The following is a 15438-nucleotide window of genomic DNA, read 5'->3' on the forward strand; positions in this document are numbered from 1 at the left end:
GGCTTCAAAATGTGGATAATAAGAAACTTCAGTGAATTAAAAGAACTTGTTATAACACAATCTAAAGAAACTAAGAACTTTGAAAAAAGGTTTGACGAAATGTCAACAAGAATACAAAATTTAGAGAGGAAAATAAGTGAATTGATGGAGCTGAAAAACACAATACGAGAACTACGTGAAGTATGCACAAGTTTTAACAGCCGAATTGATCAAGCAGAAGAAAGGATATCAGAGGTCGAAGACCAACTCAATGAAATAAAACAAGAAGACAAGACGAGAGAAAAAAGGATAAAAAGGAACGAGCAAAGTCTCCAAGAAATATGGGACTACGTGAAAAGACCTAATCTACGCTTGATAGGTGTACCTGAATGTGACGAAGAGAATGAATCCAAGCTGGAAAATACGCTTCAGGACATTATTCAGGAAAATTTTCCCAGCCTAGTAAGGCAGGATAATATTCAACTCCAGGTAATACAGAGAACACCACAGAGATATTCCTTAAGAAGAGCAACTCCAAGGCACATAATCGTCAGATTCACCAGGGTTGAAATGAAGGAGAAAATACTAAGGGCAGCCAGAGAGAAAGGTCAGGTTACCCACAAAGGGAAGCCTATCAGACTTACAGCAGATCTCTCAGCAGAAACCCTACAAGCCAGAAGAGAGTGGGGGCCAATATTCAACATCCTTAAAGAAAAGAACTTTCAACCCAGAATTTCACATCCAGCCAAGCTAACCTTCACATGCGAAGGAAAAATAAAGTTTTTTGTGAATAAGCAAGCACTCAGAGATTTCATCACCACCAGGCCTGCTTTGCAAGAGCTTCTGAAAGAACCACTACACATATGAAAGGAACAAACAGTATCAGCCTTTCTAAAAAAATTATCAAAAAGAGCATCAATATAATGAAGAATTTATATCAACTAATGGACAAAATAGCCAGCTAATGACAGTATTAAACTCACATATATTATTATTAATTCCAAATTTAAATTGACTAAATCCCCCAATCCAAAGACAGGCAATTTGAATAAAAAACTAAAACCCATCAGTATGCTGCATCCAGATCCATCTCACATTCAAGGATACACAAAGACTCTAAACAAGGGATGGAGAAAGATTTACCAACCAAACAGAGAGCTAAAATAAATAAATAAAAAACAGAAGTTACAATTAAGCAACAAAGATCAAAAGAAGCAAAGAAGGACATTACATAATGATAAAAGGATCAATGCAACAACAAGAAGAGCTAAAGATCCTAAATATATACGCACCCAATACAGGAATACCTAGACATACAGGACTTATAAAGAGACTTAGACTCCCACATAATAATAGTGGGAGACTTCAACATTAATATTAGACAGATCAATGAGACAGAAAATTAACAACGATATTCAGGTCTTGAACTCAGATCTGGAACAAGTAAATGTAATTAATATTTATAGAACTCTCCACTTTAAATATACAAAATATACACTCTCATCAGTACCACATCATATCAATTTAGAGGTTTAAATGAAATCTTGGTTGGCTTCTTGTTTGTTATTCTCTTCCCTCATTTTCTTTCATGTCTCCATTATTGAGGACAATTGTAGGCATACCCATATTTAGACTGCATTCTAGCCTGGGCAATAAAGCAATACCCCCATCCTCTCTCCCTCTTCCTCTTTCTCTTTCTACCTCTTAAAAAAAAAAAAAAAAAAAAAAAAAAAAAAAAAAAAAAAAGTCTATACAATATCTTAATCATTCATAGTATAGGAAAAATACTGTATAATAATTGCCTATAGATTTGCCACTTACTTTTGTGAAATTTTAACATTTTGCCATATTTGAGTCATGCATTTTCTAAAGAAATAAAACATTAAAAAAAAAAAAAACATTTAAGACACAGTCCAAGACTTCATTGTATCACGTTCTACTATGGTTTGAATGTTATTGTTTCCTTTAAAATTCATCTGTTGAAAACTAAATATTCAATGCAGCAGTGTTGGGAAGTGGGGCTTAATCAAAAGGGTTTAGGTCATGGAGGGCTCCAGCTTCATGAATAGATTAATGCTGAAAAAAAAAAAAAAAAAAATTTAGTAGAGATAGGGTCTCTCTATAAAAGAGACCTTTTATATGTTACCTAGGTGGGTCTCAAACTCCTGCACTGATGTAATTCTCCTACCTCGGCTTCCCAATGTGCTGGGTTCACAGGTGTGAGCCACCATGCCCAGCCCAGTTTTTGTTTTGACTAGATGGTTGGGATATAATCCTAGTAGAATCTGATGTACACCCAACCTGTCTTTTTTTTTAATTGCAATTTAGGTTTGGGGGTACATGTGAAGAACATGCAAGATTGTTGCATAGGTACACACATGGCAGTGTGATTTGCTGCCTTCCTCCGCATCACCTATATCTGGTATTTCTTCCCATGCTATCTCTCCCCAGCTCCCCACCCCTCGCTGTGACTCCCCTATTTCCCCCCGACAGATTCCAGTGTGTGATGCTCCCCTCCCTGTGTCCATGTGTTCTCATTGTTGAACACCCGCCTGTGAGTGAGAACATTCGATGTTTGATTTTCTGTTCTTGTGTTAGTTTGGTGAGAATTTCCAGCAAACTGGTTTCCAGGTTCATCCATGTCCCTACAAAGGACACAAACTCATTGTTTTTGATGGCTGCATAAAATTCCATGGTGTTTATGTGCCACATTTTCCCTGTCCAGTCTATCATCGATGGGCATTTGGGTTGGTTCCAGGTGTTTGCTATTGTAAACTGTGCTGGAATGAACATTCGTGTGCATGTGTCCTTATAGTAGAACGGTTTATAATCCTTTGGATATATACCCAGTAACAGGATTGCTGGGTCAAATGGAATTTATATTTCTAGGTCCTTGAGGAATCGCCACACTATCTTCCACAGTGGTTGAACTAATTTACACTCCCACCAACAGTGTAAAAGTGTTCCTATTTCTCTACATCCTCTCCAGCATCTGTTGTCTCCAGATTTTTTAATGATCACCATTCTAACTGGCGTGAGATGGTATCTCAACGTGGTTTTGATTTGCATTTCTCTAATGACCAGTGATGATGAGCTTTTGTCATGTTTCTTGGCCTCATGTATGTCTTCTTTTGAAAAGTGTCTGTTCATATCCTTTGCCCACTTATGAATGGGCTTGTTTTTTTTCTTGTAAATCTGTTTTAGTTCTTTCCAACCTGTGTTTTCTACAAGTCTGTGAACATTTGATTGGTTGAAATGATACCTAAACTTCTTAGGTTGAGCCACAACAAGCTCCACTAACTTTCAAACAGTAAAGCTTGGAGCATGTCTGTAGCCCTAAAAAATATGAGAATATTCAGATTGCCTTTAGATGTTGAATTTCATCTCCTCATTTGTATTTGTTCATCTACAAGTTTATTTCTGTAATTCTATTTTTCCCCATGGAGATTTCAAATGTCTATATCTTGCTCCATTTGTAATTGAAGTATTTCAGAGATCACAGGTTAGAACAGAACTTTTTCTGTCTAATCATACTTTAGGGACATTTGAGAAACTTGTTATTTAAAAGAAATCATTTTCTGAAATTTTTTTTAACAGGGTTTTACTTTTGTTGCCCAGGCTGGAGTGTAGTGGGTGGTTGCATGCCACAGTCCACTGTGGTCTTAACTTTCAGGGCTCAGGTAATTCTCCCACCTCAGCCTCCTGAATAGCTGAGACTACAGGAGTGTGCCACCAAGCCTGGCTGATTTTTTGTATTTCTTTGTAGAGACATGTTGCCCAGGCTGTACTCACACTCCTGGGCTAAAGCAATCCACCCACTTTGGCCTCCCAAAGTGCTGAAATGACTTTGGGAGGTGTGAGCCATCCTGCCTGGCCCATTTTCTGAATTTTTGGGTCTAAATTTGATTTTTAAATATCAAATTTGCTTAACACAATGTACACGGCCAGGTACTACAAAGTGTAGTCCTAGCACTTTGAGGGGCCAAGGCAGGCAAATCACTTGAGGTCAGGAGTTTGAGAACAGCCTGGTCAACATGTTGAAACCCCACCTCTACTGAAAAAAAAAAAAAAAATTAGCCAAGCGTGGTGGCACACCCTTGTAATCCCTACTACTTGGGAAACTGAGGCGGGAGGATCACTTGAACCCCAAGAGGTAGTAGTTGCAGTGTGCCGAGATCGTGCCACTGCACTCTAGCCTGGGCAACAGAGTAAAACTCTGTCTCAGTAATAATAATAACAATGCATAAACAAACAAGGTACACAAAACTCAATTGTTAATAAAGTATACTTGCAGACCTGGATGAAAGATAGTACCTTTATATAATTTGCGCACTACTATCATGGACAATGGAAATTGTAGTATCACAAAATACATAGAGATAACAAAGCAAACAATGAGTTTTAGAAAATGGGTTGAGATAATCTGGCCAAGTAGATTATATTAGTCATACTGAGACCCACATGAAATCGGCATTTGCAAAGGACCTCAAGGATGCCAAACAACTGGCCTGAATCAGACTTTCATTCCCTTTTCATTATCCCTCTTTGAGAGTTTTCAGGTCTGTGTTACACAATGAACGTTGGTAATAGGTGTATTTTAGATTTGATCGGTCCAGTGGGCATATGAGTATGTCCTACTAAAACACAAAGCATTGAAAGAAAGGAAAGACAAGGGTAATACACATGAAAGAGGGTAAAGGATAATATACTCCCATGGCTAATTGTGTGATTTTTGAATTACCAGAAAGTAGAACTAAAACCTAAGAGTTGTAGCCACAGGAGGACAAAGTTAGGCCCAATATAAGACTAAACTTTCTAACAGTCTGAGCTAAACAAAAATCAAAGGCCGCGTTTCTCATCATTCTAAGTGTATAAACATAGACTGACCATTTGGGAGGGCTTTTGTAGACTGGATTCAAGTGATGTATTGGTGATTGGATTAGACAACATTTAAAAACCTAATTTTGGCTGGGTGCAGTGGTTCATACCTGTAATCCCAGAACTTTGGGAGGCCGAGGTGGGCAGATCATTTGAGGACAGGAGTTCTAGACCAGCCTGGCCAACATGGGTAAAACCTCATCTCTACTAAAAATACAAAAATTAGCCGGGCGTGGTGGTGGGTTCCTGTAATCCAAGCAAGCTATTTGGGAGGCTGAGGCAGGAAAATCATTTAAACCCAGGAGGTAGAAGGTGTAGTGAGTAGAGATCGCAGCACTGCACTCCAGTCTGGGTGACAGGATGAAACTGGGTCTCAAACAAACAAACAAACAAAACCTAATCTTAAAGCAGGCACAGTGACGGGTTCCTGTAGTCAAAATTGCTCAGGAGGTTGAGGAAGAATGATTGCTTGAGCCCAGGAGTTTGAGGCTGCAGTACACTGTGAACAGCCACCACACTCCAGCCTGGGCAACTGTAATGAGACCTCATCGCTGAAAAAAAAACAAAACAAAACCCCTAATTTTTAAGTCTTTCTAAACATTCAGATAATCTGACTCTATGATCCTAAATGCTCTGGTGGTCAGACAAGGGACTTCCTTTGCCTCAACTTTTTCCATAGGAAAACTTTCTGCCCCTTTCTTGGATATAGAAAATATTGGGCTGGAAGGAGAAAACGTAGGGTGGTTCTGGCTCCATCACTAATTTGTTGGGTGATTTTGAGCAAATCACTTAATATTTCTTGGTTTTGGTTTTGTTATCTGTAAGTGTGGTAGGTTGGAAGGGGAGCTTTAAAGATATGTCACAAGAGTTATACCACTTTTTTTTTTTTTTTTTTTTTTTGGAGACGGAGTTTCACTCTTGTTACCCAGGCTGGAGTGCAATGGCGCGATCTCGGCTCACCGCAACCTCCGCCTCCTGGGTTCAGGCAATTCTCCTGCCTCAGCCTCCTGAGTAGCTGGGATTACAGGCACGCGCCGCCATGCCCAGCTAATTTTTTGTATTTTTTTTTAGTAGAGACAGGGTTTCACCATGTTGACCAGATGGTCTCGATCTCTTGACCTCGTGATCTACCTGCCTCGGCCTCCCAAAGTGCTGGGATTACAGGCTGGAGCCACCGCGCCCGGCCTGAGTTATACCACTTTATAAATTTTGCTTCTTCAAGTCTTCAACTCTTAGCTGTGTGTAAGCCCAACACCTTGCTAGAACAACTAGCCAAAATTCTATGTTCATGGCATTCAGAAAAATGCAAACTCTCTGGCATTATAATTCCATGTTGTTGATGCAGGAAATCTTATGGTCATACCTGACTTCTATCTGTTGGCTCCACCCATATTCATTCATGGTGGCCAATCACAGAGAAAGGTCCTGGATACTACTCCTGTTATCAATGACCTTCACAGACCAGCTCAAACATTCCATTTTCAGATTGTGTTACTAAACAGTTTCACATTTCTGATAAGAATCATATTGCCCCTGCTTCTGAAGCAAAGCTTCAGCTATAGTCATTTAAAAAGAGCAAATAGATAAGCTCCAAGTTCTTCAAGTTTTTAGAACTTATTTGCTGTTAGAATATTCTAAAATATTAGTTGCATCATTATTTACTGCTGCTTCCAAAATAAATATAGAGAGAATATTACCAAGAGACATGTTAACTGAATCACTTTGAAGAAAATGCCAAATACGACACAGAAAAATGACTAAAACTAATTCTTTTCTTGCAGCAACTCATCAAAATTGACTCTAGTCATTTGCATATAGCTAATGCTAAGTTGTAACGTTCAGAAGCAATCTCACTAAAATGAGAAAACACTCCCACTGGCTTAATTTTCTCTGTCCAGTGTTCACATTATGATATTCCGTTACAGTACAACTGGAAATGGACTATCGCAGATTTTGTCTCTTAAATTTTCATGCATTTGATTTTAAAAAAAAACAACAAAAACAACAATTTGGCCAGGCATGGTGGCTTACGCCTGCAATCCCAACAGTTTGGGAAACCAAACCAGGAGGATCCCTTGAGCCCAGGAGTTCAGGACCAGCCAGCAACATAGTGAGACCTTCATCTCTACAAAAAATTTTTTTAAATTGTAAAATTAGCTGGGAGTGGTGTTGTGTCCCTGTAGTCTCAGCTACTTGGGAGGCTGAGGTGGAAGGATTGCCTGAACCCAGGAGGTTGAGGCTGCAATGAGCCGAGATCATATCACTGCGCTCCAGCCTGGGCAACAGAGTTAGACCCTGCCTCAAAAAAACACAAAAACAAAAAACTACAAAAATATCATAGAAATAAAACTAAACTAATTTCTTACCAGAGGATCGGTTTGTTGTGGAATCCAGTTGCTGTATGTTTTCAGTCATTATGGGAAAATAAGATTTCCTTTTGTGAAATGTCTACTTCATGCTGTCCTCTGCCTGCAGAAGATTTTTCTTAAGGGAGTGAGACCATAATCGAGCATTATCCAACTTCCTATCTACCACCTAGAAATGCTCAGGTAACAGAATAAGAACTAAGGGTGGCTAAATAGTAAGAAAAGCCTGCCCTCAGTAACTATTAGATTCAAAAGTAAATAAAAATAATGCCATAGGTATGGCACTTTAAACATTTCAATGTGTTAATGTTCATGATTTCACTCGTTGTACTGGTAACCTTATAAGGTGACATAAAGTATGGACTCCCAGGGAAAATTTGACAAAGCACTTGCCTTGTCAAGCAATGAGCTTGCCATGGATTGAATTACGTTGCCCTACTTCACACCCAGATTCATATGTTGAAGCCTCTAATGTGACTGTATTTGGAGACAGGGCCTACAAGGAGATAATTCAGGTTAAATGAGGTTATAAAGATGGGACCCTGATACCTTAAAATTGGTGTCCTTGAAAGAAGAGATGCCCTCTCTGTCTCTGCATATACACACCCAGAAGAGGTCACGTGAGCATACAGTGAGATGGTAGCCACCTGGAAGGCAGGAAGGGAGGCCTCACCAGAAACTCACCAGGCTGTCACCTTGATCTTGGACTTCCAGCCTCTGGAACTTTGAGGAAATAAATCTCTGTTGTTTAAAGCCACCCAGGCTATGATATTTTGTGATAGCAGCCTAAGTTGGGTGAAGCAGAGCTAATGATCATAAAATTTCTAAAATCCAAGCCTCTCAACTCTTTGTCTTTGTTTACATCAGTAAAGTGTAATAGCCAGGGCTGAACTACTGAGAATGATCACATAAACTTCAAGCAGTTTTTTCTGAACTTATAAATGTGGCTGCCCCAAAAGCTGCTGTTTTTTCATCTTCCGTCAAGTAATAGAAGGACTGCTATCATAAAGATACCCTTCAGAGGGGGGAAACGGAAGCATCGTCATAAATGTGTAACAAATCTGGAGGATTTCTCAGTCGTGATAAACTTTTGAATGAATTCCTTTTGTAAAATATTCCACTTGTTATTGGGGAATGATTTTTTAACTTGTGTCTAATATTTTCTTCATATAAGGAGACCTTAGGTCTCTCTCTATCCACGTTGCTCATTCAAACTTAACTGGTAACTTTTGTAAAGAATAGCTGAGTATGCTTCACTTGGCTCAACTGCTCTTTCTCTTGAGATGAGCTTGTCCACAGAAAGCACAAATGCTTTGCTTTCTCACGTTATAAATCTTACTGGGCTGGCCTTCCAGGTACAGAAGTTGAGACCTTGTAGATTAGTGTAGGTAATGTCAGGATTCTGTTAGAAAGCCCACTTGGCTCCCACACAATGCCAACTCAACCTGTATCCATAGCAAAGGTGGTATCTTTGCCTCAGTATTTTCTTTTTTAAAAAAATTTCTGGATTTGTTCAGAAAGAAGAAAAGCAGGGAATTATTTAATGCAGATCCCTTCAGAGACCACCAGCGTTACTGCAGGACATACCTCTGTATTCTCTACCATTTGAGAGGCCAGGAGAAAACATGAACCTTAACGGAGATGGAATTATCCTTGCAATGACTGCAGTAAATGTTTGTTGAAGGGGAAAAAAATGGAAAGAGAAGATATACCATATATACCCAGTTTTAATGGAAAGCCTATTTCTGCCATATACATTAGAGAAATTGTTTAAGAACAGTTCATCCATGTGAAAATATTAGCACTGTAATTCTGCCAAGGTCAGTAAGACCTAGTGATTTGCTGAGATATCACCTTCATTTCACCAGGTAAATAAAGGCTCCTTTTTTTCAGTGTGTCCTATCCAAGAAGGCACTCCATAGCAACAGTTAAATTATGAATACAGCACATATGTTCCATACCATATCATTTACAGCACAATTTAGCATAGACATAATGCTTTGTAACAAACTACAATACCATTCACAAAATGCATTTAAATAGCATAATTTAGTTCATTAAATTCAGTCATTTACAGTAAATCAAAATCATCATCGGAATTGAAGAGAGTACACAGTTGTTTGTTTGAATAGTTAAGCTAGGTAAGTCAATTTCTTTTTGAAGGTCAAGGACAGAGTTGTTTCCATTTTCTGTTATAAAAAAGATACAGCTGGTGTCAAAAGATAATTTAATGTCATCTCAAAACGATCAACCCTCTTTTTTTCCCTCCCCAGTCTCTCTCTCCTGGTTGCAGATCAGATCACTGTCACTCCTAAAATAGATTCAACTCCCTGAAAATACCTTATATGCTAGCTAACTAGAATGTATGTACAAATTTTACAAAATCTCAAATGTACAATTTCTTCACATTTTAAATCAAGATACGCACATTTGGTCCCAAGAAAGCTTCAAATGCTAGATTGCAGGAATCATCTGCTTATCTGTCTGTTTTTCATACCACGTGGGAAGCCCCTGGTGGGTAGGAGCCTTGTCAACCACATTTAGATCCCTACAACCCAGCACAGTGTCTGTTGACTAAATTCCTTGAAAGCACGGATTCGTGCTTTTTTCAGTTATTTTTATTCCTCAGGGCCCCAACCATGTGCCTCATACACACTCCATAAATATTTGTTGATTTAAAAATCTTCTTGGAGGGGCTTACCTTGGGATATATTTCATAAGCACACAAAATGAGTATACGTTTTGCATTGTCTTAGTAAACCAGTGCCTGCAATAACATAGACAAAGTAAGAAAAGAGAAAACAGACTTCGGGATTGAGCACAAAGCATTCAACCTGATCTCATAGTTTCAAGGTCCCGTGTGCTCTGAGCAGACCCATACTCTAGGACGGTGGACAACAGCACATTTTACACAGATCTTTCTCTCAGCCTTTGCCCGGAGTACTTTCACCACAAACCCAGCCAATCATCAACAGTATGAGGTTTTACACACCAGTCCAGCTGCTTTAAAGCCAACATAATCTAGGCAGCATTCTACACTCAGCGTTTATCCAGACATTTGATAACCTGATGTGTGCCTTGTCCTGGCCACTGGGTAAACCACAGAGGAGACAGACTGCAGTAACATCTGAACTCTGTCCTCAAGCCGCTTAGAATCTAGAACAGCACACTGTCAATAATGCATGCCTTGTGGTAAGCGCGGTGTCTGAGGACAGAAAGCACAAGGTGCCCAAAGAGAGAGCACAGTATCTTGATCAAAAAAAGGCACCAGGCCAGGCGTAGTGGCTCACGCCTGTAATCCCAGCACTTTGGGAGGCCGAGGCGGGTGGATCACGAGGTCGAGAGATCAAGACCGTTCTGGTCAACATGGTGAAACCCTGTCTCTATTAAAAATACAAAAATTAGCTGGGCATGGTAGCGCATGTCTGTAGTCTCAGCTACTCGGGATGCTGAAGCAGGAGAATTGCCTGAACCCAGGAGGCGGAGGTTGCGGTGAGCCGAGATCGTGCCATTGCACTCCAGCCTGGGTAACAAGAGTGAAACTCCGTCTCAAAAAAAAAAAAAAAAAAAAAAAGAACCATGTCAAGTCTGTTAGCATGAACAGACTCTAATTGTGTTAAATCCCACACTGAGAGTATCAATAGCTCCACAGAGCCCAAGAAGTAAAATACAAATCTTTCTTAGACTGCATTAAAGACCTCTGTAATCCGGTTTCAGTCTTGTCTCTCTTTGTAACAGAGACTGCTAGTATCCTCTAATATCCATTTCCACTTAAAAATTGTGGCTGGAAACATGGCCTGCCAGAAGAAAGACTATGCTGTCCAGTTCCCCTGAAGCTAGGTGAGGCCATGTGACCACGCTAAGGCTAATGGAAAGTGGAAATGTCAGGTGGCAGCTTCTGGAAACCTTGAGGTCATAGGTACACACCTCATCCTATTGATTGGGACACGAATGTTGTGACCGAAGTTCCATCCTGGACTATGATGACAAGGACCACACCCTAGGAGTGGCAAAGCAGAAAATGAAAAGGAACTGGGTCCCTGAGGACTTCATGGAACACATCCACCATACCAGTCCTAGATGGATTACTCCCAAATTTTTAACTGGAACAGTAATTATTTTCTGTCTTATTTCAGCCATTGCATTTGGAGACTCTTTGCGAACTGAGACCACTCTCAAGCAATAGCCTCAGTAGAACTACCTCCCTTCCCTCCACGTCCTCCTCTAGTGGCCTGCTATGACAGGCACTGTGCTAAACCTCTCAATAGCACATCTCATTTAATGTCACAAATACCGTTAGGTAGCAACTATTATTAGCACCGTTTCACAGATGAAGAAACTGAGACTTAGAAAGATGAATGTACTTGCTAACTAGAGGCAAAGCCAGGGTTTTTTGTTGTTGTTGTTGTTTCTTCTTCTTCTTTTTTTTTTTTTTTTTAGACGGAGTTTCACTCTTGTTGCCCAGGCTGGAGTGCAGTGGTGCGATCTCGGCTCACCACAACCTTCGCCTCCCAGGGTCAAGCGATTCTCCTGCTTCAGCCCCCGGAGTAGCTGGGATTACAGGCATGTGCCACCACACCCTGCTAATTTTGTATTTTTAGTAGAGATGGGGTTTCACCATGTTGGTCAGGCTGGTCTCAAACTCCCGACCCTAGGTGATCCACCCGCCTCGACCTCCCAAAGTGCTGGGATGACAGGCGTAAGCCATCGTGCCAAGGCAGTTTTTTTTAGGCCAGGCAGTTTGTCCCCAGAGGCTCTATCTGAATCTCTGTGCTCTGAATCTCTATGCTATATTATCTGCCTCACAGAGCTACTTTCCCTATTTCATGTCTTTACTCATGTTATTTCCTTGACACCTAAAATGACTTTTTGCCTTCCCCATGTCCTTTCCTTCCTAGATGCCACCTTCTGCATGAAGGCCCTGATGCAGAAAAATAAATCCCTCCTCAATGATTACATTGTACCTTAACTATGCCTCTATTAGATCGCTTTGCATATCCTGCCTTCCAATCTCATTAGCTGTGTTATATGTCAGTTTTCCTCAATGTATTTTAAGTTCCTTGAGGACAAGAAACATATTTTATTTAACCTTGTATTTTTCATAGTGCCTAACAGTAAAATTCAATAAATCTTACTTGACTTGGCATGGTGTCGGGGCTCACACCTGTAATCCCAGCACCCTGGGAGGCTGAGGTGAGCAGATCGCTTGAGCCCAGGAGTTCAAGACCAGCCTTGGCAACATTACAGAATCCTATCTCTACAAAAAAATACAAAAATTAGCCAGGTGTGGTGGTGCTCACCTGTAGTTCCAGTTACTCAGGAGGCTAAGGTGGGAGGATTACTGAGCCCAGGGAGTCTGAGGCTGCAGTGAGCCATGATAACATCACTGCTCCAGCCTGGGCAACGGAATGAGACCCTGTCTCAAAAAAAAGAAAAAAAAGCCGGGCGCGGTGGCTCAAGCCTGTAATCCCAGCACTTTGGGAGGCTGAGGCGGGTGGATCACGAGGTCGAGAGATGGAGACCATCCTGGTCAACATGGTGAAACCCCGTCTCTACTAAAAATACAAAAAAAAAAAAAAAAAAAAAAAAAATTAGCTGGGCATGGTGGCACGTGCCTGTAATCCCAGCTACTCAGGAGGCTGAGGCAGGAGAATTGCCTGAACCCAGGAGGCGGAGGTTGCGGTGAGCAGAGATCGTGCCATTGCACTCCAGCCTGGGTAACAAAAAGCGAAACTCCGTCTCAAAAAAAAAAGAAAAGAAAAGAAAAGAAAAGAAAAACAAAAGTTCTAATTGGAAGATAGGAGTTTTTGACTATTTTACAAATGAAAGGCAAGCAGTGAGTTGTAGTTCTGATTACTGATGCACTACAACAGCACTGTCCCGTAGAACTCTCCACAGTGACGGAAACTTTCTGTACCTACGCTGGCTAATACAGTAGCCACTAGTTATAAGTGGCTACTGAGCATTTGAAATATGGCTAGTACAAAAAAGGAACTGAAATTTTAATTTAATTTAATTTAATTTTAATTAATTTACATTTAAATAGCCACATGTAGATAATAGCTACCATAATGGATGTTACAGCTCTATCAACTCTGTGTTTTTAGAGCAGCAGCACACTTTGTATAGAGTCAGTAGTCAGTAAATGTTTGCTATAGGACTTTGAAATGGATTAAAGGGGGGACGTAGACATCATCTACGCAGACTTAAAAGAAAAAAAACTGAAAAAGATAGAAACTTCAAGAAATTCAGGAACAACACAGAAAAAGATAAAGTTGAAACAACAACAAAAAACACCAAGGGTCATCATTTTCAGCGGAAAAGAGCCCTTAACCTATTTTGTCCATGTTAAAGCAAAGCCTGGAAGAGGTATGTCAAGACAGGCAATTATATGACATGTAATAAAGACTGAGCTGGCATCCATTTATAAAAACCTCCAGAGGACACTGAGGTTTCTCATGCTATATTTGAAGAAACTGTCTGTAAAAGGTTGGGATGGGTCTCACTAGGCTGGAAAGAATAAGTCCAGATCACTCAACTTTACAACCATTTATCATAAATTCAATATTTTATTCAGTGGGGGAATGACAGAAACTCATTCACTCCTAGTTATGGTAATTCAAAGCAAAAAAAAACTTCTGGTTATACTATCAGGCCAAAATCTAAATTTTAGGCCCCTTTGGAATTTTTCACTCTTGCTTACATGCCGTTAAGGTAGCACATGAAGAAATGCAGTTAAGGACCTACGCTGATAAGTGAGCTCTTCCCAGGCTGGCCATTCTGGGGTGACCTTTCCACCAGGTCCCTGGCATAAGGCAGTGTGTCTCCTGGAGCAAAGCCAGAATGTAAGATGAAAAGCCACATGCAGAGGATGACGCAAGGGAAACAATCATGACTTTCATAATGAGAGCCAGAAAGAAATTTGAGGTCTTAGGCACACTAGTTCCTAAGCCTGGGTGTTGTAGTCAGCATAATAACTCCCTTACCATTTTATTCTTCAGAATTTCTAGCCGCAGAAGAGTGAGCTATATTAGCAATCAAACTTCGGGTGGTACTTGTCCATGCTCTCCAGACAGAGATGCATAAAGCATGTGGTCATTTAAAGAGAAACTATCACAATGTTTGGAGCCCTTGATGCCCTGAAGATGAAGGAGGATGTCCTCATGTTCCTTGCAGCAGGAATCCACTTAGGTGGCACCAACCTTGACTTCCAAATGGTATACTACAAAAGGAAAAGTGATGGCATCTACATCATAAATCTGAAGAGGACCTGCAAGAAGCTTTTGCTGGCAGCTTATGCCATTGTTGCCATTTGGAAACTCAGCTGCTGTCAGTGTCACATCCTCCAGGAATGCCAGCCAGCAGGCTATGCTAAAGTTTGCTGCTGCCACAGGAGCCACTCTTATTGCTGGGTGCCTTTACTAACCAGATCCAAGCAGCCTCCTGGGAACCATGTCTTCTGATGGTTATTGATCCCAGGGCTGACCACCAACCTTGCACAGAGATGGTATGTTCACCTGACTACCATTGCTCTGTGTCACACATATTCTCCTCTATATGATGTGCTCATCACCACCTCATGCATTGACAAGGGGGCTCACTCAGAGGGTCTGACGTGGTGGATCTTAGCCTGGGAAGTTCTGCACATGCTTGGCACCATCTCCTGTGAGCACCCATGAGAAGTCATGCCTGATGACTACTTCTACGAGAAAGAACAGGAAAGAAAATAGGTTGGGCACAGTAGCTCATGCCTGCAATCCCAGCACTTTGGGAGGCTGAGGCGGGCAGATCACTTGAGGCCAGGAGTTCGAGACCAGCCTGGCCAACATGGTGAAACCCTGTCTCTACTAAAAATACAAAAATTAGCTGAGTGTGGTGGTACACGCCTGTAGTCCCAGCTACTTGGGAGTCTGAGGCATAAGAATCGCTTGAACCTGGAATCGAGATGGTGCCACTGCACTCTAGCCTCTAGCCTCTAACCTGAGCAACAGAGTGAGACTCTGTCTCAAAAAAAAAAAAAGAAAGAAAGAAAGAAAAGAAAAGGCAGTAATTACAAACTGAAGTAATTACTACTAATAAGAGCAGTGATTCACTAAATGTCTGCTACACTCAAGCATTTACCATATTTTATCTACAGTCTCCCAGTTACATTATAAGGTAAATATTATCAATATGATAACCCCCACTTGAAAAATAAAGAAACTGAGGCTCAGGG

General features: G+C 40.7%; 1 pseudogene; it reads left to right on the forward strand.

Moving 5' to 3' along the window:
* Positions 1-14341: 14341 nt before the first annotated feature.
* Positions 14342-14953, forward strand: LOC101028763 (small ribosomal subunit protein uS2B-like; annotated as a pseudogene).
* The last annotated feature ends 485 nt before the right edge of the window (positions 14954-15438 follow it).

The sequence above is a fragment of the Saimiri boliviensis genome, chromosome 11 (genome assembly GCF_048565385.1).
Source record: "Saimiri boliviensis isolate mSaiBol1 chromosome 11, mSaiBol1.pri, whole genome shotgun sequence".
NCBI lineage: Eukaryota > Metazoa > Chordata > Mammalia > Primates > Cebidae > Saimiri > Saimiri boliviensis.